Below are 18,775 nucleotides of genomic sequence, written 5' to 3' on the forward strand. Positions count from 1 at the left end.
TCCTGACCTCAGGCGATCTGCCCGCCTCGACCGCCCAAAGTGCTGGGATTACAGGCATGAGCCACTGCGTCCGGCCTAGGAAGCACTTTCTAAATCGCTCATCGTGTTTGAGCCTGTGATCTCTGTGTCATTCTAAAATCTTAAGAATATTTGAAAATCGTCATTGGAATGCTGATAATTCTTTTTTTTTTTTCTGAGGCGGAGTCTTGCTCTGTCACCCAGCCTGGAGTGCAGTGGCCGGATCTCAGCTCACTGCAAGCTCCGCCTCCCTGGTTTACACCATTCTCCTGCCTCAGCCTCCCGAGTAGCTGGGACTACAGGCGCCCACCACCTCGCCCGGCTAGTTTTTTGTATTTTTTTTAGTAGAGACGGGGTTTCACCAGGTTAGGCAGGATGGTCTTGATCTCCTGACCTCATGATCCGCCCGTCTCGGCCTCCCAAAGTGCTGGGATTACAGGCTTGAGCCACCGCGCCCGGCCAGATAATTCTTATTAGACTTTTCGGTTAGCCCCGTGAAAAGTGAATGACTTGAACGTGAAGATTTGTCACATTTATTTAAATAACAAGATGATGGGAGGCAAAATGGCCCAGGGCGATGATCCTAAACTTTAATATGCCAGAATCCCCTCGAGGGGTTGTTAAAGCACAGATTACAGGCCCCATCCCAATAGTTTCTGATTCAGCAAGTCTGAAGTGAAGCCTAAAAATGGGCATTTCTAGCAAGTTCCCAGGTGATGCAGATACTGCTGATCCAGGGACCACACTGAGGGTGGCTGGCATAGTGCCTTCCTGTTCTCAGAGTGGTGCTTGAAATGTAGCAGCTTCAGGCAGGACTTCATTAAGAAATTCAGAATCTCAGACCTACCCAAGACCCACACACCTGACCTCAGGTGATCTGCCCACCTCGGCCTCCCAAAGTGCTGGGATTACAAGCGTGAGCCACTGTGCCTGGCCAACATAAATATTTTAATAAAAATTACCATATTTTCCAAAACAAAAAAAAAATTAGTGAGAAGGATAATGTTGTTTTTCATTTTTTTTGCGAATCTCTTTACTGTCTCCTTAATGAAAGACTGTTGGATTCTCATATCTGCTTCTGTATTCATGCCATTGCTGTATGTTTGGTGAGAGTAAATGTAAAATATTTAGCTATGTAATTCAGAAAAGGCAAGAGTATTTTAGTCACCTTTTCACATAATTGTGAATTTTCTTCTTACTCTACCAAAGCTTGACAAGTGGTAGTTTCTTAAAGGCTAGTTGCAATGTGGAATCTGAAGCCATATCAATAAACATTTCATACTCCATTACATTATAATCCACTAGTCTGTCTTGCATTTTGAGTGGATCTTCTTTTCCCATATGTGGGCTTCTTTTCCCATATGTGGACTTCCCATATGTGGTTGTTTGGAAAATACTGGTTCACTGAATTATATAGTATTTCCAAATGTGGACACATTTTCTTATGCAATATAAAAAAATTACAATCATTAATATCACCACCATGATATCATTTGAAAATTCTTTCAGTACTAGGAAGCTGTCAAGCTAATGGTGGCAAATACATGTTTTCCTGTACACATTCTCGTTTATATTTGAAGGCTCAACATTGTGATTTATTTATTTTATTTTATTTATTTATTTTTTTGAGACGGAGTCTCACTCTGCCGCCCAGGCTGGAGTACAGTGGCCGGATCTCAGCTCACTGCAAGCTCCGCCTTCCCGGGTTCACGCCATTCTCCTGCCTCAGCCTCCCGAGTAGCTGGGACTACAGGCACCTGCTACCTCGCCCGGCTAGTTTTTTGTATTTTTAGTAGAGACGGGGTTTCACCGTGTTAGCCAGGATGGTCTCGATCTCCTGACCTCGTGATCCGCCCGTCTCGGCCTCCCAAAGTGCTGGGATTACAGGCTTGAGCCACCGCGCGCGGCCAACAACATTGTGATTTATAACAAATGCTGTCAGTTTTTCAAGATGACAACCACATTGTTCCTTTTGGAGAACATGTTTGCCAAATACCCAAGTCTGAATAACCACAGCTTGTCTGCTAGTTGGTCTTTTAAATAAAAATGGTGCTTTGTGAATGAAGTGGCTAGTTCAGCTTGCAACTCACACAAATGCACGTGTGCTTTTCCAGGAGACAACCATCAAACTTTGGTGGACTTCCCATTTCATCACATAAAATTATTAATGAAACTTTTTAGTGCAAGTGTATGGTAGTGAAGAATACAGTAATTACTAATGCAGTTTGGTGTCGTGCCTTGATTTGTAATAAGGTACTAGCCATTTATTCATCCTTGCTTTTGCATCACTCATGCAGTGAAAATGGCAAATAACAGCTGGGTATGATTGTGAAATTGTTTTAGCCTCACATACCTCCTAAAAAGTTCTTGGGATTTTACAAGGACCCACAGACCACACTTTGAGAATGGCTGCCCTATTGCATAAGGAAATCCTGACTGGTTACAGGTTTACAACCTTATAATATGTAGCTTGACTTAGCGTTAAGCATGATACCCAAAAGTGTTGGAAGATGATTTACATCAAAACTGTCTGTAACATACTCTCTGTGACTGGGACCAGGGAAACTAATTTTTTGATAAGGGCCTCAGAGAGATGTTTGGGAACCACTGGTTTAAAGCATTACTTTTATGAAACTACTCTGCTTTTCCAAAGCCAAAACCACGGCACAGTCTCATTGCTTGTACACAAAATAATTTTAGGCAAATATTTCTTAATTTAATATTTGTATGCTTATTTTAAAGCCTATTACCTTATTTTATCAAAACATGGTAAGTTCCACAAATAAAGAAAAAAATGCAGCTAATTTAAACTGCAGTGCTCCTTTCTATAGATTGTGATATGCATCCTCATTTCAGAGAGAAACTTGTAAAAAATGTACAAAAATCAGAATTGATAGAAATAGGGTAATATTTGCTTAACGTTTAGGAAGTGTGCTACATCCACGTATTCTATGATATAAATCAGTGTTTCTCAAATATAAATGGGCATATGAATCCTGCTGTGAATAATCACTAGGTCTGGGGTTGGGTTTGAGCTTTTAAATAAATATCTTACAAATTTCTCAGCTAATGCTGATATAGCAAGAACATAGGTAACTTTAAAAACAAATAAGAAAAAACGAATCAATGTAAATAAAAATATTAAGCAAATTGACAGTATTGGTGTTAATATGGCTATTGCAAAACTTGCGATGGCAATAGAAGAATAAAGTCTGAAGTCAGGGAAAGGCTGCCATAACTGATAATTGAGCCATATTTTTAGTCCTCCTAGAAAAACAAGGTTTTTCCATCTGGGCCTCACTGCCAGTTTTCAAGTAGAGATTTTTCTCCCTTCATTTACTCTAACCGTGACTCAGAACCCAGTATCTCCTAGTAGTATCACCTAGCTGATGCTTGAGTTTTCCCTTCATATTCCTGCAATGGTGCATCTAACCTAGTTGAATACTTTTAGGCACAACTCTTTTGTTTTTGGAGCAGGTTTGATAGGCCAAAAATTCTTCTTGCTTTAAATTAAAAGCTCGCTCTCCGTAATTTCAGGACAATAGTTTCTCATTCCACCCCTTGGTAACAGCAGAATGAGTTCAAACCTTCCTCCGTGACAACTCTTCACCCTTTCGATGGCTGCTCTGTGTCCTGCTTAGCTTTATCTTCTCCATGCTAAATACCCTCAGCTTCCTTTGCTGCTTCTATGATGTGCTTCGGAATCCCTTACCATCTCGGTCACTCTTCCCTGAACCCACTCCTGTTAATCTCTTACAGTGTGATATCCAAACCACATGTTACCCTCTGCTGGAGTGTGCTCTCACCTCTCTTGACCTAGGTGTCATGCCTGAGGTGGTGATTGCCTGTTGGCAGCCACGTCTCACACTGCTGACGCGCCACTCCCTTTCAAGCAAAGCCCCTCAATCCTCTCCGTGCACGCAGTTGCTAAGTCAGATCTTCTTCCTATATTTATGCAACTGGGAGTTGGGACCCAAGGGAAGACCATTCATTTTTGACTGATAAGCTTCACCTTGCTAGATCTGATCCAAGTCTCTAGGCATGACTCATGCTGCCCACTGAGCACCACCCTCAAGAGTTTCCTTAATTAGCCTCTTCTCTGTTCCAAGAGCAGGACCTGCTTCCAGCGTTGCATAGCTGTGCCCTTTCAACCACCTCTGTTCCTGTCTTTAAGCACCTTCTAACTGAGATGACCAACCCCGCCTGCCTAATCTCCATCACCCACTTCTGAGGGTTTCTCTCTGTCTGTTTACCCTCTGTGTACCATGACACCACTCTCAACTTTCATCCCTCTCCTGGGAATTTCACCGCTACTGTGTCTTGTCAGCAATGATGTGGTCATGAGTCAATGACACCTTGCCTTTTTTGGTCCCAATTCATCTAGAATTACCTCTAATAAGCACACATTTTAAGGGGATAGGGTTTTTATTACCACACCGGGCATAGGATTGAACGGATCCCTCCCCATTCCTTCAGTATTACGCATGAGGGAAGGTGCAGCTGTGCGGATTCAGGGGTGCAGCGTCTGGTCAAGGAGTAGTAAAGTTAGCCTGTGTGTGAAAACTGCATCTGGATCCTATGAACATCATGTTCTGGGCCAACTAAGTACTGTATATTGACTTGGAGCTTGTATGTCAAAATTCTGCATCGTATTTTGTACATTTTGGTGTAATGAGCAAATACGAGAAGCCATTCTTCCTTTGGTAAAACCTGTATATATTTTAAAATCTATGGTTAAGAATAGTTAAGTTATTGGTTTCAAATTCATCAATTTCATCTTCTTATGCGTGTAGCAAGAATGAGAACGTGTAAAACAATGTTGGCTAATTTCAATGATTGCATTCATGATCAAGCTGAAAATAACCCTTACCTGCCTGGTTCCCAAGTGATGGTCAGTGTCCTTCAGGAATAAAGCGTCTTCCTGGGGATAATTTGAGAAACAAAAACCAAACCAAAAAAAAAAAAAAAAAAAAACCCGAATGAGCTACAAAGAGTTTAAATAAATATAGAAACTATATTTGTTCCAGTGTATCTACCTTAAATAGAAACACAGTAGACGGTGTGGAATGAAATAAACTTGCTGTTTTGAATTTTTACTTTTGATTAAAATCATTACTCTTTAAGTAGTTGGTTAATTACAATATTTAATTAATACTCTCTTGAGAAACTTCTGTGTGTACCATGCACTGTGTCAGCTCCTTAAGGGAGTATGAAGAAGAAAGTATAGTATCTTCCCTATAGGAATGCAAAAGTTAGTAAGGGATAGGAGAATGCTCAAATAAGTCTTTGAACAGGATTAAGACAAATTTTTAAGGAGTCTAAACAAACTACTATAGGAACTTAGAGAAACTGCTTGTGACTGGGGGTATGTGAGGGGTCAGGGAAGAAAGAAAGTAGAGAGAGGAATGCTCCAGATTGCAGCTCGGATGGTTAGGGGCAGTCACCTTTTTTTGGCAATAAGAGAAAAGTTATAAATTGTGGACAAAGACTTCTTTATTCTCTTCAATGCTCTAAATTCCCCTTGCAGATGATGAAGGTAGGGCAGCTGAAAAGTCACCTGGGACTAAGGGAGCTGAGTTCTAGGAGTTTATAAACTATGTGGCTATCTCAAGGAGGAACGAGTGTCTGAAAAATTTTCAATATCAAATGTAATTTAAGCAAACGTCCTATGTACCATTCAGTGCTTTTATGGAGCCAGGGGAACATTTCATGAAGCCCCCATTTAGGCAGGAACAGACACTTAGGATTTGGTTTACTATCCTTGTTGGCTCCTTCCTTCTCCGTCTTTAATGCATCTTAAATAATCTCCAACTGTATCCTAAAATTCTCACAAATTTCTTAAAAAATTAAAGTATTACATACTGTATTCTGAATCTCAGTTTAAAAAAATATGGAGGCAGAGCTACAGAAATTCTAATATCAGTTCTGTTAAGTAGCTGGTATGCTTTCTTTGGGCTTCTGTTTCCTTCTGTAAAATGAATCAGATGCACCAGAAAATCTCCAAGGTTCCTTTCAGCCCTATGAGTCTATCACAGAAAGTACCCCAGTAGAGATGGTGGCCTGAATTCAAAGCATCAGAAGTCTCTGAGGGATGCTATTGCACTGTCAGACTCAATCCAGTCCCAAGTCTATAAAATATGCCATGTGAGAACAGTCTGCCAACCAGTCAATTCAAATCAGACTATGACACATTGTAAGATGGGTAAGATGCTGGAGATCATTTCTTCCCACAACCATTTTTCAGAAATCCTGACATGGGAAACAAATTAAATAACCACAAACATGTCAAATAATAGCTTAAGCAACCACAGAAGAGATACCACAAGTTACCATGGTAATTTGCTAACTGAACAGTATAACACTGACCTGAATAATCAGAGGAGGAATCATGCATTATATTCAGTTTTGTTCTGCAGGTGAATATTTTTTGTCTTATAACTGCTTATATTCTTGTCTTTTCACCCCTTGTAAAAGTTTCTTTCTTTCTTTCTTTCTTTTTTTTTTTTTGAGACGGAGTTTTGCTCTTGTTGCCCAGGCTGGAGTGCAATGGCACGATCTCGGCTCACCACAACCTCCACCTCCCAGGTTCAAGCGAATCTCCTGCCTCAGCCTCCCTAGTAGCTGGGATTACAGGCATGTGCCACCACGCCTGGCTAATTTTGTATTTTTAGTAGAGACAGGGTTTCTCCATGTTGGTCAGGCTGGTCTCAAACTCCCGACCTCAGGTGATCCACCCGCCTCGGCCTCCCAAAGTGCTGGGATTACAGGCATGAGCCACCATGCCCAGCGTGTAAAAGTTTCTTGAAAGGCAGTTGTCTTGTCTTTCCATTTTGTCTCCAACCTTGTCCTCAACACAAGACTTTGCACTTAGTAGGCCCTCCGTAAAGGCTGCTTTGTTGTCTACCCGCCTTGACTGGTAACCTGATCAGGTGCAACTATAGCTACATGGAGCAAAAAAGTGGGCACTGGTGAGCACTTACCTAGAGATGCTGCGGTCACAGCAATTTCGGGAGTGTGACCCCCCAGCTCTCTTTATACTCCCAAATCTGCCAGCCCAGCACTCTAACTTGGCTATATTTGGGGGATCACCATTTACTTGTTAGATGTAAATGCGTCGTAGCCCTGATCTCTCACTCTTGTTAAGTTACTTGGATAAATGACCAGCGGAGGCTGTATAATGCCAAGTCAGCTGTGTAGGGATTTTGACGTTGGACACAGATCTTTGAGACTTAGAGAGTCCTAGGGGCTGAGTGGAACTGGAGCAGAGTGTGCTAAGAAGGTCACTGAAGGGCAGAACCACAGGATGCTCTGTCAAGCAATGGGTGATCAAGAGTGTGGACAGTGACTACACCTCATTTACCCGGTATTGGTATGGGATGGTGTGCTCCTCGTCTCAGAAATCTCTGGAAATTTAAGGTTGACCTTTTAACACGTCCAATCTTATTTACGTATTTGTTCGTTTAAAAATCTACTGGAAGAAAAGTTTTCCAGAATGTATTTTACATTATCTTGCTCTGTGTAACCTACTATCTTGAATAGAATTTAAGCTTTTCTTGATCACTCCGGGGTTCTGGGAGATGATATAATAAAGTCATCAAGGATCTGGTTCTTAGTGGGCCATGCCTGCCCTAATTGTTCCTGCTGTGAATTTTTGTGTCTACTTTTATTTATTTATTATTATTATTATTGAGACAGAGTCTTGCTCTGTCTTCTAGGCTGGAGTGCACTGGCGTGATCTCAGCTCACTGCAACCTCCGTTTCCCGGGTTCAAGCAATTCTCTTGTCTCAGCCTCCCGAGTAGGTGGGATTATAAGCATGTGCCACCACCCCTGGCTAATTTTTATATTTTCAATAGAGACGGGGTTTCACCATGTTGGTCAGGCTGGTCTCGAATTCCTGACCTCAAGTGATCTTCCCGCCTTGGCCTCCCAAAGTGCTGGGATTACAAGTGTGAGCCACTGCACTTGGCTTACTTTTTGGATTTTCTATCTTTGCCTTCATGGCCAGCCTCTCAGGTATAATTTCTTTCTGTGGTAAGTTTGTCTTTACTAGCCTGATTTTGTATTATCAATTGGAAAAGAGATGACAAAATTAAGATCAGGCTAAAGTAAGAGTAAATAAGTTCTGAATGCAGCTTTGGTGAGTTCTAATGAAAATACGTGGTCTTTGTGACAATTCTTACTTTTTTTTGCTAAGATATAAGTGATGTTTGACTATTTAGGAACAACTGTACATGTAGAAGTTAGAGCCATTTACTGCAATCCAGTGCGATCTGTTTAAATTGTATCTAATCAGTGTTTGCTGAATCAAAGGTTCCTTAATCAGTCTTCAGTGGGTAGAATTTCATGTAGATGGGACATTTCCAAAAGACAGTTTGCATTAATCAAAGTGAATTTTTGACCAGAGGAGGAGTAGGTAGAGATAGGACCTCCACAAAGTATTTTCTTTCCTTTTCTTTCTCTCTTTTCTTTTCTTTTTCTTTCTTTCTTTTTTTTTTTTTTTTTTTTTTTTTTTTGAGAGTTTTGCTCTTGTTGCCGAGGCTGGAGTGCAATGGCACGACCTGGGCTCACCACAACCTCTACCTCCTGGGTTCAAGCAATTCTCCTGCCTCAGCCTCCCAAGTAGCTGGGATTACAGGCATGCTCCACCACACCCAGATAATTTTGTATTTTTAGTAGAGATGGGATTTCACCATGTTGGCCAGGCTGGTCTCGAACTCCCGACCTCAGGTGATCCGCCTGCCTCAGCCTCCCAAAGTGCTGGGATTACAGGCGTGAGCCACCGCGCCTGGCCTCCAAATAGTATTTTCTACAGTAGATTTGAAAGAATGCAGATTGGGAGGGTCACTGTGAAATAAATGGTCCTGTGGTTAAATGAATTTAAGAAATGTGTTAAGCTCTATTCCCTCCTGTTAGAGATTCATCATAAATATGAGCATATTAAGGGATGTGAGAAGCTTTTCAGTAAAGAAATATAAATACCTTTTTTTTTTTAGACCCGGAACTTCCCTAGGTGATTTGATGTTGGAACACTAACTTATTTATTTTCTGTTCCAGAAAACAAGAGAGGAAGGCTGAAGGACATAATCCATAGCAAAGTTCTGGCCCAGAAGAAAGCAATAGAGAATGATCAGGCATAAGCACAGTTGCTTTTATTTGAAGTGCTGCCTTTTGCATGTAGCAGATGCTCAGCAAATGTTCATTCTGGTGAATAAATGAATCAAGATGACTCGTAGGGGAGTCATCCTGACTCATGTGTTGAAAGGCCTGAAGTCATAAGAAAAGAATGGAATCAGACTCTGAGTTTCATTTAATGATAATAATTAAGACTTAAGAACTAGGCTGGGTGCAGTGGCTCATACCTGTATTCCCAGCACTTTGGGAGGCCAAGCCAGGTGGATCACTTGAAGTCAGTAGTTCGACATCAGCCCGGCCAACATGGTGAAACCCCAACTCTACTAAAAATACCAATAAAATTAGCCAGGCGTGGGGGTGCACACCTGTAATCCTGGCTACTTGGGAGGCTGAGCATGAGAATTGCATGAACACAGGAGGTGGAGGTTGCAGTGAGCCGAGATGGTGCCATTGCACTCCAGTCTGGGTGACAGAGAAGGACTCCATCTCAAATTTAAAAAAAAAAAAAAAAAAAAAAGAAAGAAAAGAAAAAAGACTTAAGAACTTACCACATGCCAGGCTTTATCCATATTGATTCACTGAAGCTTTATAATAGTCCTGTGAGGTAGGTGCTAATATCATTCCTATTATACAACCACTGAGAGTTTAAGCAACCTGCCCAAGGCCATACAACTAGTCAGAAGCTGAAATGAGTTTCAAATGCTCTCTGGCTCCAGAGCCTATGCCTGTAACCTCTCATTTTTGGAAGTACATCATATTTGAGTGCCTACTCGGTACAAGACTCTGTGCTGGGAATGGGGAACAGGGGTATGAGCGAAGATCACTGCCCTGCAGGAGGTGACAATGCAGATGGGAAGAGAGGTGCATAAACATGAAAAGGATAAATCATTTTCCCAAGATGAAGCTATCCTAACTGATTGGATTGTGGACAGTGGATTCGATTATGTACAAGATATTTGAAAACCACAAAGTGTGTTGTATATATAAAATATTAGCAGAATTGTTATAATAGTTATTGATAACAACATTTTATTTATTTTGGAGGAGGGAAGAGATCTGGATGGGAGTAGTGACTGTAGATAACAATAATCTTTTAGTACTTTTCAGTTTACATGACTATTTTATATATTTTATTATATTTATTTTTCTCTACCAGGCTGAAGGGCTTATACGATTCATATTATTATTATTCCCACTGTCTAAATGGGGAAACTGAGGTCTAAAAGGGTAAGAGATTGGATAAAAGGCCCTATAGCTAGTATGCAATTGAACCAGAACTGAAATCCAGGATTTCTGATTCCAAAGCCATGCCTTTTCCTCCCTCCTCTCCCGTCTCTTAAAGGAGGCAGACTTTTATCCGGGTGAGGGGAACAGGAAGGAGGTTCTAGGCTTAGGGAACTGAGGGATCATGGCTTGGAAACAAGTCTTCCCAGGATATTTCAGGAAGGTCAATAGGGAAAGCCAGGCCACGGCACAGGACTGGGGTGAGGTCGGGGGTAATACGGAGGTGAAGGCAGAAGTGGGCTGTGCTTGTTTGTGATGGATTTTCAGTGCCCAGGGAAGGAGTCAGGCATTATTCTGAGATCACTGGGAAGCCTTTTGAGGTTTGTGAGCAGGAAAGTGAGCAGATTACACACACATACGTGCACACGCACACATGCACACTCATGCACACACATACATATGTATTTGAAGATGAGTCAAGAACTGGTGATATGATGTAGTGGTGGCAAGAGAACCTGGCAGCCTAGAAGCACTTTGTGGCTATTGAAAAAACCTTAGTTTAAAATTTCCTTTTAATGGGAAGGTTCTGATGGCTCATGGGGGCAGACAGGCTGTTTGATGCTTAGACTTCACCCCTCAATGCCCCTGTACTTTCAGATCTGTGTTAAAATTCACCACAGCACCACAGGGTGGCTTTTGCAGTGGTTGTGAGTCCTGGTGGCTGGTGGTTCTGAGTCCAGCCCTGGTGGCTCTGAGTCCATCATGCAGAATCAGGGAGAAGAACATTGCATGGGCTTGTAATGTTTTAACAATGCCTAAACGCTGTCCCATTTACGCAAAGCAGAAACAGTGAATTTTCAAACCCCAGGTGGTAAAAGAAGTGTGTATTAGGGACCAAGTGTGGTGGTTCACGCCTGTAATCCCAGCACTTTGGGAGGCTAAGGTACGCGTATCACTTGAGGTCGGGAGTTCGATACCAGCCTGGCCAACATGGTGAAACCCCATCTCTACTAAAAATACAAAAATTAGCTGAGCATGGTGGCAGGCAGCTGTAATCCCAGCTACTTGGGAGGCTGAGGCAGGAGAATCTCTTGAACCCGGGAGACGGAGGTTGCAGTGAGCTGAGTTCGTAACACTGCACTCCAGCCTGGGTGACAGAGCAAGACTCCATCTCAAAAAAATAAAAAAAGAAGTGTATATTAGGGCCTATTTAAGATCTTTGTGAGTTCTAGGCTTATTTTTTGAGGACCTACCCCATATTATATCAACTTGTTAAAATCTACCCAATGTATATTAACATCCACTTACACTGAATATAAAAAATAATCAGCCGGGTGCAGTGGCTCATGCCTATAATCCCAGCACTTTGGGAGGCTGAGGTGGTGGATCATGAGGTCAGGAGATTGAGACCATATTGGCTAACACAGTGAAACCCCGTCTCTACTAAAAATACAAAAAAAAAAAAAAAAGAAATTAGCCAGGTGTGGTGGTGAGCGCCTGCAGTTCCAGCTACTCAGGAGGCTGTGGCAGGAGAATGGCGTGAACCCGGTAGGCAGAGTTTGCAGTGAGTGGAGATCACGCCACTGCACTCCAGCCTAGGTGACAGAGTGAGACTCTGTCTCAAAAAAAGAATTTTTTTTTAAAAATTGGTGTAAAATGAAGAGGGCCTCAATTATAGAGAGTAAAAATGAAGTTCAAAAGGAGAGAGAGACCAGGAGGCAGAGCTTGCAGTGAGCCCAGATAGCGCCACTGCACTCCAGTCTGGGCAACAGGGTGAGACTCCATCAAAAAAAAAAAAAAAAAAAAAGGAAAGAGAGAAAACTCAAGAGGTCCCCTAAAGGCAGGACCCAAAGGGCTTTGATGACTGCTGAGTTTGAGGGGCGAGGAGTTGTCAAAGGATCCTGCCTGTCATCCAGCCCTCATTACAGCCTGGAATTTAGGGCCGTGACACCAGCCCAGAGGAGACACTAAATTGGAGAAAGATGTGTTGATTTTGGACATATCGAGTGTGAGATGATGTGGCACAGATAAGGGTTCAAAGTTTAAAGGAAATGTCAAAGCTAGAGATGTCGTTCTCTGTGTTGGGGGATATCATTTGTCTAGAGGTGATAATTGAAACTATTGTGAAAGTTGAGCGCTCACAGGATGGCTAGGTGTTGCGGACATGGGGAGAGGAAATGAAAGCAGAAAAAGAGGAAAAAAAGTAAATAAAAATAAAGAAGGTTCATTCTGCAAGTAAGCAAATACCAAGTGAGAAGCAGTAAGATCTTGCTGGAGTCAGAAGACCTGAGAGAGTCCCCAGCTTACTTCTGCCATTTACTGACTGGGTTGAGCTCCCTCCCTTCTCTTAGCAACTCTGGAGTTCTTTCCCCTTCAGCTGCAAAATCAGAAAAAATTTTTCTGTTTCTGCCCAAGTCACGAGGATGATGCGGGGACCTAATGAAATCCTGTCTTTGCCATCTAGATGTGGTTATCTCTGTGTGTAGTCTGCTTCTAGCCCAGGCCAAACTGTATATTTTCGTGTCCACCCACCCTGACCTGGTCTCAGCATATAATCCACCATCCCCAAAAATCTAACTGAGCAATGCAGAATTTACAGAAGATTTTGCAAGGGAGACAGAGAAGAGGATTATATTATATACCTCAGAATAAATTCTCTCTTTCCATCAGAAATGTCTGTTCTACAAAGTCCATTTTTCTTTACACTGATGCTGGATGTCTTTTCCTTTCTTCCTTTCAGGAATTTCTCTGCACCCATAGGGTACTCAGTTGTTCCTCTATTATGTGGAATCATTTAGCTCTGCCATAGACATGCATTTCTACTCATCTGGTTACTCAGCAACATAAAAGTCATCAAGTAAAGAAGACCACTTTCATCTTTAGAAACAAGTTTGGTCACCACCTAGTTTTACTCACATAGGCCCTTTTTCGGGGGAAAGGGGCTTATCTTTCTCTTTCTTTTTTTACAGTTGTATTGAAGCATAATTGATATACAAAAAGCTGTACGCACTTAAGCACACAATTTGATGAGTCTCGACATATGCATATACCATAATCAAGGTAATAGTCATATCCATCAACTCTGAGAGATTCCTTGTTTTGGGGTCTCATCATCTCTATTTCATCACTATTCCCCCCAAGTCCACAGCTCCCACCCCACACTATCAGCCCACCTCTCTCAAACCTGAGAGGAGTTCTATGACTGGAAATTTTCTTCAGTCTTATTACAAAATCATTTTGTCTACTCTAAAGTGAAGGTAACTTTATTATTAGTGTCAAAATAAGTCAAAGGAGGTGATATTTTCAAGAGAGAGGCTATCATGAAGAGCACTACAGAGAAACTGGAGAAAGACAGGACCAGGAACAGGGCATTGGATTGGCCAGGGAGATGATCCTGACAGCAATGTCAGCAGGATGGTGGGGGTGGCAGCAAGGGATTAAAGAATGAGCAGGTGTTAAGGAGGAGGAAAAAGTTGTACTGATTTTCCTTGGGACAAATCTCTTCACAAATCACTATTTAAGATGCATTCAGAGGAAATGTCAATGTGGATAGCGCAGTGGGAAGAAGGAGGCAGTAGCAAGGCCGAATAAGACTAGGAAAAAAAAGTGTGACTGAGGTCACTCCTCAGAGGGCTACTTGAGAAGAAAGGGCAATTAATTGTGCTAATAGTGGGATCATACTTCATCCCTCACAACTCAGGCTATCTCAGGGCTTATGTAACAGATGAAATTTCAAAAAGCAGCAGGAAGTTTTCCAGCCAGGAATATAAATTTCTGGGTGAAAGTCACAGGGCAGGCACATTGGTGAATGGCCCCCATTCATATTTGAATTGCCTAACTAAAGATTTGAATGACAATATAGATTCTGGAACTAAAGGAGGCTTTGAATATTGTCCAAAGTAACTCCTACCTTACAGAATCAGAAATTGAGGTTCTAGACAGGTTATCTAATTCACACTAAGCATAAAATTAGACCCCTTTCCATCTTACTCTCAAACTCAACAGAGCAAGTTTAGAACTCTTTCAAATAGAATATATAAACTTCTTCACTTCTGGTATTTATATACTGAAAATGTGCAAATCAAAAAGTTCATGGGGTTATCAAAAGCATGATTTAAATTGATTATTAAATGTCAATGAGAAGAGAGACTTATCACAGTTTCGTAGGTGGGAAAACTGAGGCTTGGTGAGGATAAGTGCCTAATCATACGGCTAATAAGTGGCAGAGTGAGAGCTAAAACAAACATCTTTTGACTCCAAGTCCAGTTTGTATTTTCACTTGAAGACAGCTGCTTCTGGCTTTACAAGATCCTGTAAGACACTAATGCTCTCAGAATTATACATGCTTCTCAGAATTACACATAAACTAGGCATCCTTCACTGAAAATAACATGAAGAGATCGTGTGGATGACCTGAGAACATTGTGTTCGGAGAACAAATCCTACCAGCTAGGTCTGTTCGGTAAATTGGAGACTTTCCAGCCTGGCTTCTTAGCTTTGACTCATGTCTGTGAAAGTTAGGGTCTCCTGCTGTTTGCTTCCTACCTCCCCTTTTTGGGGTCTGTTTAGTGTGTTTTGGCTACTTCAGCTGCTTAAAACCTCATTAGAGCTATGGAAAGTATGACTGATTACTTTTAACTACTACCATTTAGGTCTTAAACAATGTGTCCTAAAAAAGCTTGTTGGACACAGTAAAAAGTATGTACTTACATCATTAAAATCCACACGATAATCCAGTAACTAAGGATGGACCTTGACAATCAGAATGCTAGGTCTCAAATTCTGACTTCACCATTTAAGCTACTTGAATTTGGGCAAGTTACTTAACCTTTCTCAGCCTCATTTTTCTCACCTGTAGAATGGGAACGGTAACAATAAGTAACTCAGGAGGTTCTTGTGGCAATTAAGTGAATTAATGAATGCATGGCAGGGTACTATTTGGATACCACATGATAGTTTAGGAAAGGGGAGAGTGATTGAGGCTATGTCAACAGAGACCCTGTGATTTTGAAAAACATGAGCTTTCTCTGGCAAACGCACCAACCACTGCCAGTGGCAGAGGGCTTTGGGAGCCAAGTCAATGTCCTCAATGTTGTTCGTGTCTTTGATGTTGCTGTCTGGTGAGGCCCACCAGCTACCAAAGCCTGCCCACTGTCTTTTTAGTCCTGTCATTCTACCCACTCTATGTAGCCAATTTTCTGTGTAGATTTATTCCTCCCCACATAGCAGTAAAACAAAACAGGGAAGATAGGAGCCTGGATACCTGAAAGTAGGTGACCAACCATGCCAGTTTGTTTGGGGCTAAGGGAGTTCTTGAGACTTTCCGTTTTAAAACCAGGACTGTCTTGGGCAAGGGGTGGTAAATCCATCACTATACCTGATAGGTTGTTTGGGGGTATCACGGCAAAGTCCTCAAAATCTCTACCTAAATTTTGGTTTAAATCCTTTCACATTTTCTGTGTTTTATGTATTCTTTTTTGTTTGTTTGAGACAGAATCTCACTCTGTCGCTAGGCTGGAGTGCAATGGCGTGATCTCGGCTTACTGCAACCTCCTGACAAGACAAGCCTGACCAAGACAAGGATAGATGGAATCAGTTTGACATCTCCTAGAATGATCCAAGCTAGAATGATGATGAAATTCCCACCTGGAACTGTTAATTGCAAAGCTGTAATACATACACAGGGCTTTGCAGAGAGCAAGCAACATGGTGAACATGCATTCATTCATTAAATATTCACTGAAAGCTTACTATATGCTGGGAGGAATTTAATTACTGAAGAACAAAATAAACAAAGTCACAAACAGATATATCACTTAATGATAAACGCTCTGAAAGAAAGAAAAGCAGGATAAGGAAACAGTGGCTGTGTGAGGTCTAAACAGATTGAACAGGGAAAGTTTCTCTGAAGAGGCGATATTTGAGCAGACACCTAGTGAAGTGAATGAATAAGCCGTGAAAATATCAAAGGGCGACAGTATTTCAGGCAGAGGAAACAAATGCATACGCTCTGGGAGATGGTGGGCCAGTGGGGCAGAGTGAACCAGCAGTAGGGAATGTAGTGGCAGAGGTAGGCAAGAGCAGATGGTTTAGAGTCTTGGAAATTAAGGTAAGGACTTCGGGTTTCAAATGTCAGCTGTTGTTACAAACGCAGTTTTGTTCCTCCTTTTTCTGTGCTGAGCGTTGGATCTTACCTGCTCTTTTTCTACTCAATACTGGTTCATTCTGTCCAACGAAATTTATTGAATGTCTGCTCTTCATTCAACAAAGGCTAATGAATACATTTTTCCAGGAACTGAAGAGAAAGTTTGTTTTCTCGGCAACTGTGATCTAGTTGTGGGGAGGGAGGGAGTGGGTCAAAGCGCTGATAACGCGTCAAAAGACCGCAGCAGTGGGCCGGGCGCGGGGGCTCACGCCTGTAATCCAGCACTTTGGGAGGCTGAGGCGGGCGGATCACCTGAGGCAGGGAGATCGAGACCAGCCGACCAACATGGAGAAACGCCGCCTCTACTAAAAATACAAAAATTAGCAGGCCGTGGTAGCGCATGCCTGTAATCCCAGCTTAAATCGGAAGGCGGAGGTTGCGGTGAGTCGAGATCGCACCATTGCACTCCAGCCTGGGCAACAAGAGCGAAACTGTCTCAAAAAAAAAAAAAAAAAAAAAAAAAAATAGAAGAAGCAAAAGGAGGCAGCAGCAGTGTGCTTTGAAGGAGACACCCCAGTACTACACGAGAGAAACGATGTTTTCAATCGTCCAGAGAGGAGGAGAGTCACTTCCGGTGCGTCCCGGGGCATCATGGGAGGGGTCAGTCTGCGGGAAGGAAAGGCCAGAGGTGACTCTCGCCAAGGCTGGGGCAGCCCTGGAGGCCACACTAGGACCTGGCCAGTAAGTGTGCATTTGAGAGTTTGCGAGTGAGCAGGACCTTGTTCTTCCCGGCGATTTATTTGCGCTGTGCAATTCCAGACAGTAGATCCGTGAAGGGCTGTGTGGTGGGGAGGGTATGAAATTGAGTGTGGAGAGGGCATTTGAGGGTAAGTCCCATGGCTGACTGGGCCAGACAGAAAATTTAAAATTCTTGTCACCAAAGCCCATTTGAAATTTTTCAGTGCATGCATAGCCATATTATTATGTTGTACACATACATATTCTTTTTTTTTTTTTTTGAGACGGAGTAGCACTCTTGTCACCAGGCTGGCATGCTGTGGCACCATCTCGTTCACTGCAACCTCCACCTCCCGGGTTCAAGTGATTCTGCTGCCTCAGCCTCCTGAGTAGCTGAGGTCACAGGCACCCGCCACCACACCCGGCTAATTTTTGTACTTTTAGTAGAGACGGGATTTCGCCATGTTAGCCAGGCTGGTCTCAAACTCCTGACCTCAGGTGATCCGCCCGCCTCATCTTCCCAAAGTGCTGGGATTACAGGCGTGAGCCACCGCGCCCGGCCACACATATATTCTTATATAAAGTCAAGTTCAGATACTCAAATCTGTGGGTACCAATTGAATTATTTTTCCAAATCGTGGAAAAAGTGATGATTTTGTTGCTCAGAAAGTACTACCTTTCCCATCTATGTTTTAAACATAATTTCTCATCATTTGAGCCTTCACGTTGCTCTGTACCTCAGTTTCCCCAAGCAAGCCACAAGCCATAGTTTCTGTGAGGAGCTGAGAAAATAGTCTGCCCTCTTGTGAAGGTCAGGCTATTGAAATCGAAGAGAAGCTCTGTTTTGGGTGCGTTCCCCAGGGGAAATGTTTTCCTCCTTCACCATGGAGAGGCTTTCTTTTTCCTTGCGGCCTCCGGAAGCAGCATCTTAGTGACCCTTGAAACCAGGAGGGAGGAATCAGGCTGGCAAATTCCATCCTTAAGCAAGGTTCTTTCCATCTGCCCACGGCTGATTCTTCAGCTTCTCGCTTTGGAAAATGTGACCGTTGGAGTCTGCGGTGAAGGTTCCTGGGGACACTGATATGTGGAACATGTGCCCAAACCTCTGCCGCAGCCAGGAGGCAGAATTTAAGTTTGCTTACTGACAGCTGCTCTGTGTCAGTCCTGGAATGTTAATCCTTACAGAGAGCTTGGATGACAGGCAACAGCTTTTAGCAGCTGTGCTAATAGTCTCATCCATCAGATGACCCTCTCTTCACCTTACTGTTGTCAGTTGTATCCATGTCTTTGATGAGAAGTGGATATGAAATCTTAAGGGGCAGGTTACTTTTATTTAGTTTAAAAACATGAGCCTTTAAAAGAATTCCAAAAATAGTACACACATTGAAAAATATAATCAAACATACTGAAGGAAAATTTTAAGTCGTGCCTAAAATTTTAGCATGGAAGTCATCTCTATGTAAATTTTTCAATGTCACATTTTTTCCATGTTTTTAGGTATTCTTGTTTGAGACGG

At 42.3% G+C, this 18,775-nt stretch overlaps 1 protein-coding gene across 2 annotated transcripts in view; it reads right to left on the reverse strand.

Moving 5' to 3' along the window:
* Positions 1 to 17,046, reverse strand: part of MYH13 (myosin heavy chain 13) — an 82,735-nt gene extending 65,689 nt beyond the window's left edge. The window contains exons 1-2 of one of the 2 annotated variants that reach the window (XM_077970370.1): positions 16,571 to 17,046; positions 4,889 to 4,939 (exon numbers count right to left, since the gene is read on the reverse strand). The gene's annotated coding sequence lies outside the window, so the exon portion shown is untranslated. Of the gene's footprint in view, positions 1 to 4,888; positions 4,940 to 6,998; positions 7,027 to 16,570 lie in introns of those variants that run through there. The other variant, XM_077970369.1, reaches the window with a different exon arrangement.
* Positions 17,047 to 18,775: the final 1,729 nt, after the last annotated feature.

Source organism: Macaca mulatta, chromosome 16 (genome assembly GCF_049350105.2).
Source record: "Macaca mulatta isolate MMU2019108-1 chromosome 16, T2T-MMU8v2.0, whole genome shotgun sequence".
Taxonomy (NCBI): domain Eukaryota; kingdom Metazoa; phylum Chordata; class Mammalia; order Primates; family Cercopithecidae; genus Macaca; species Macaca mulatta.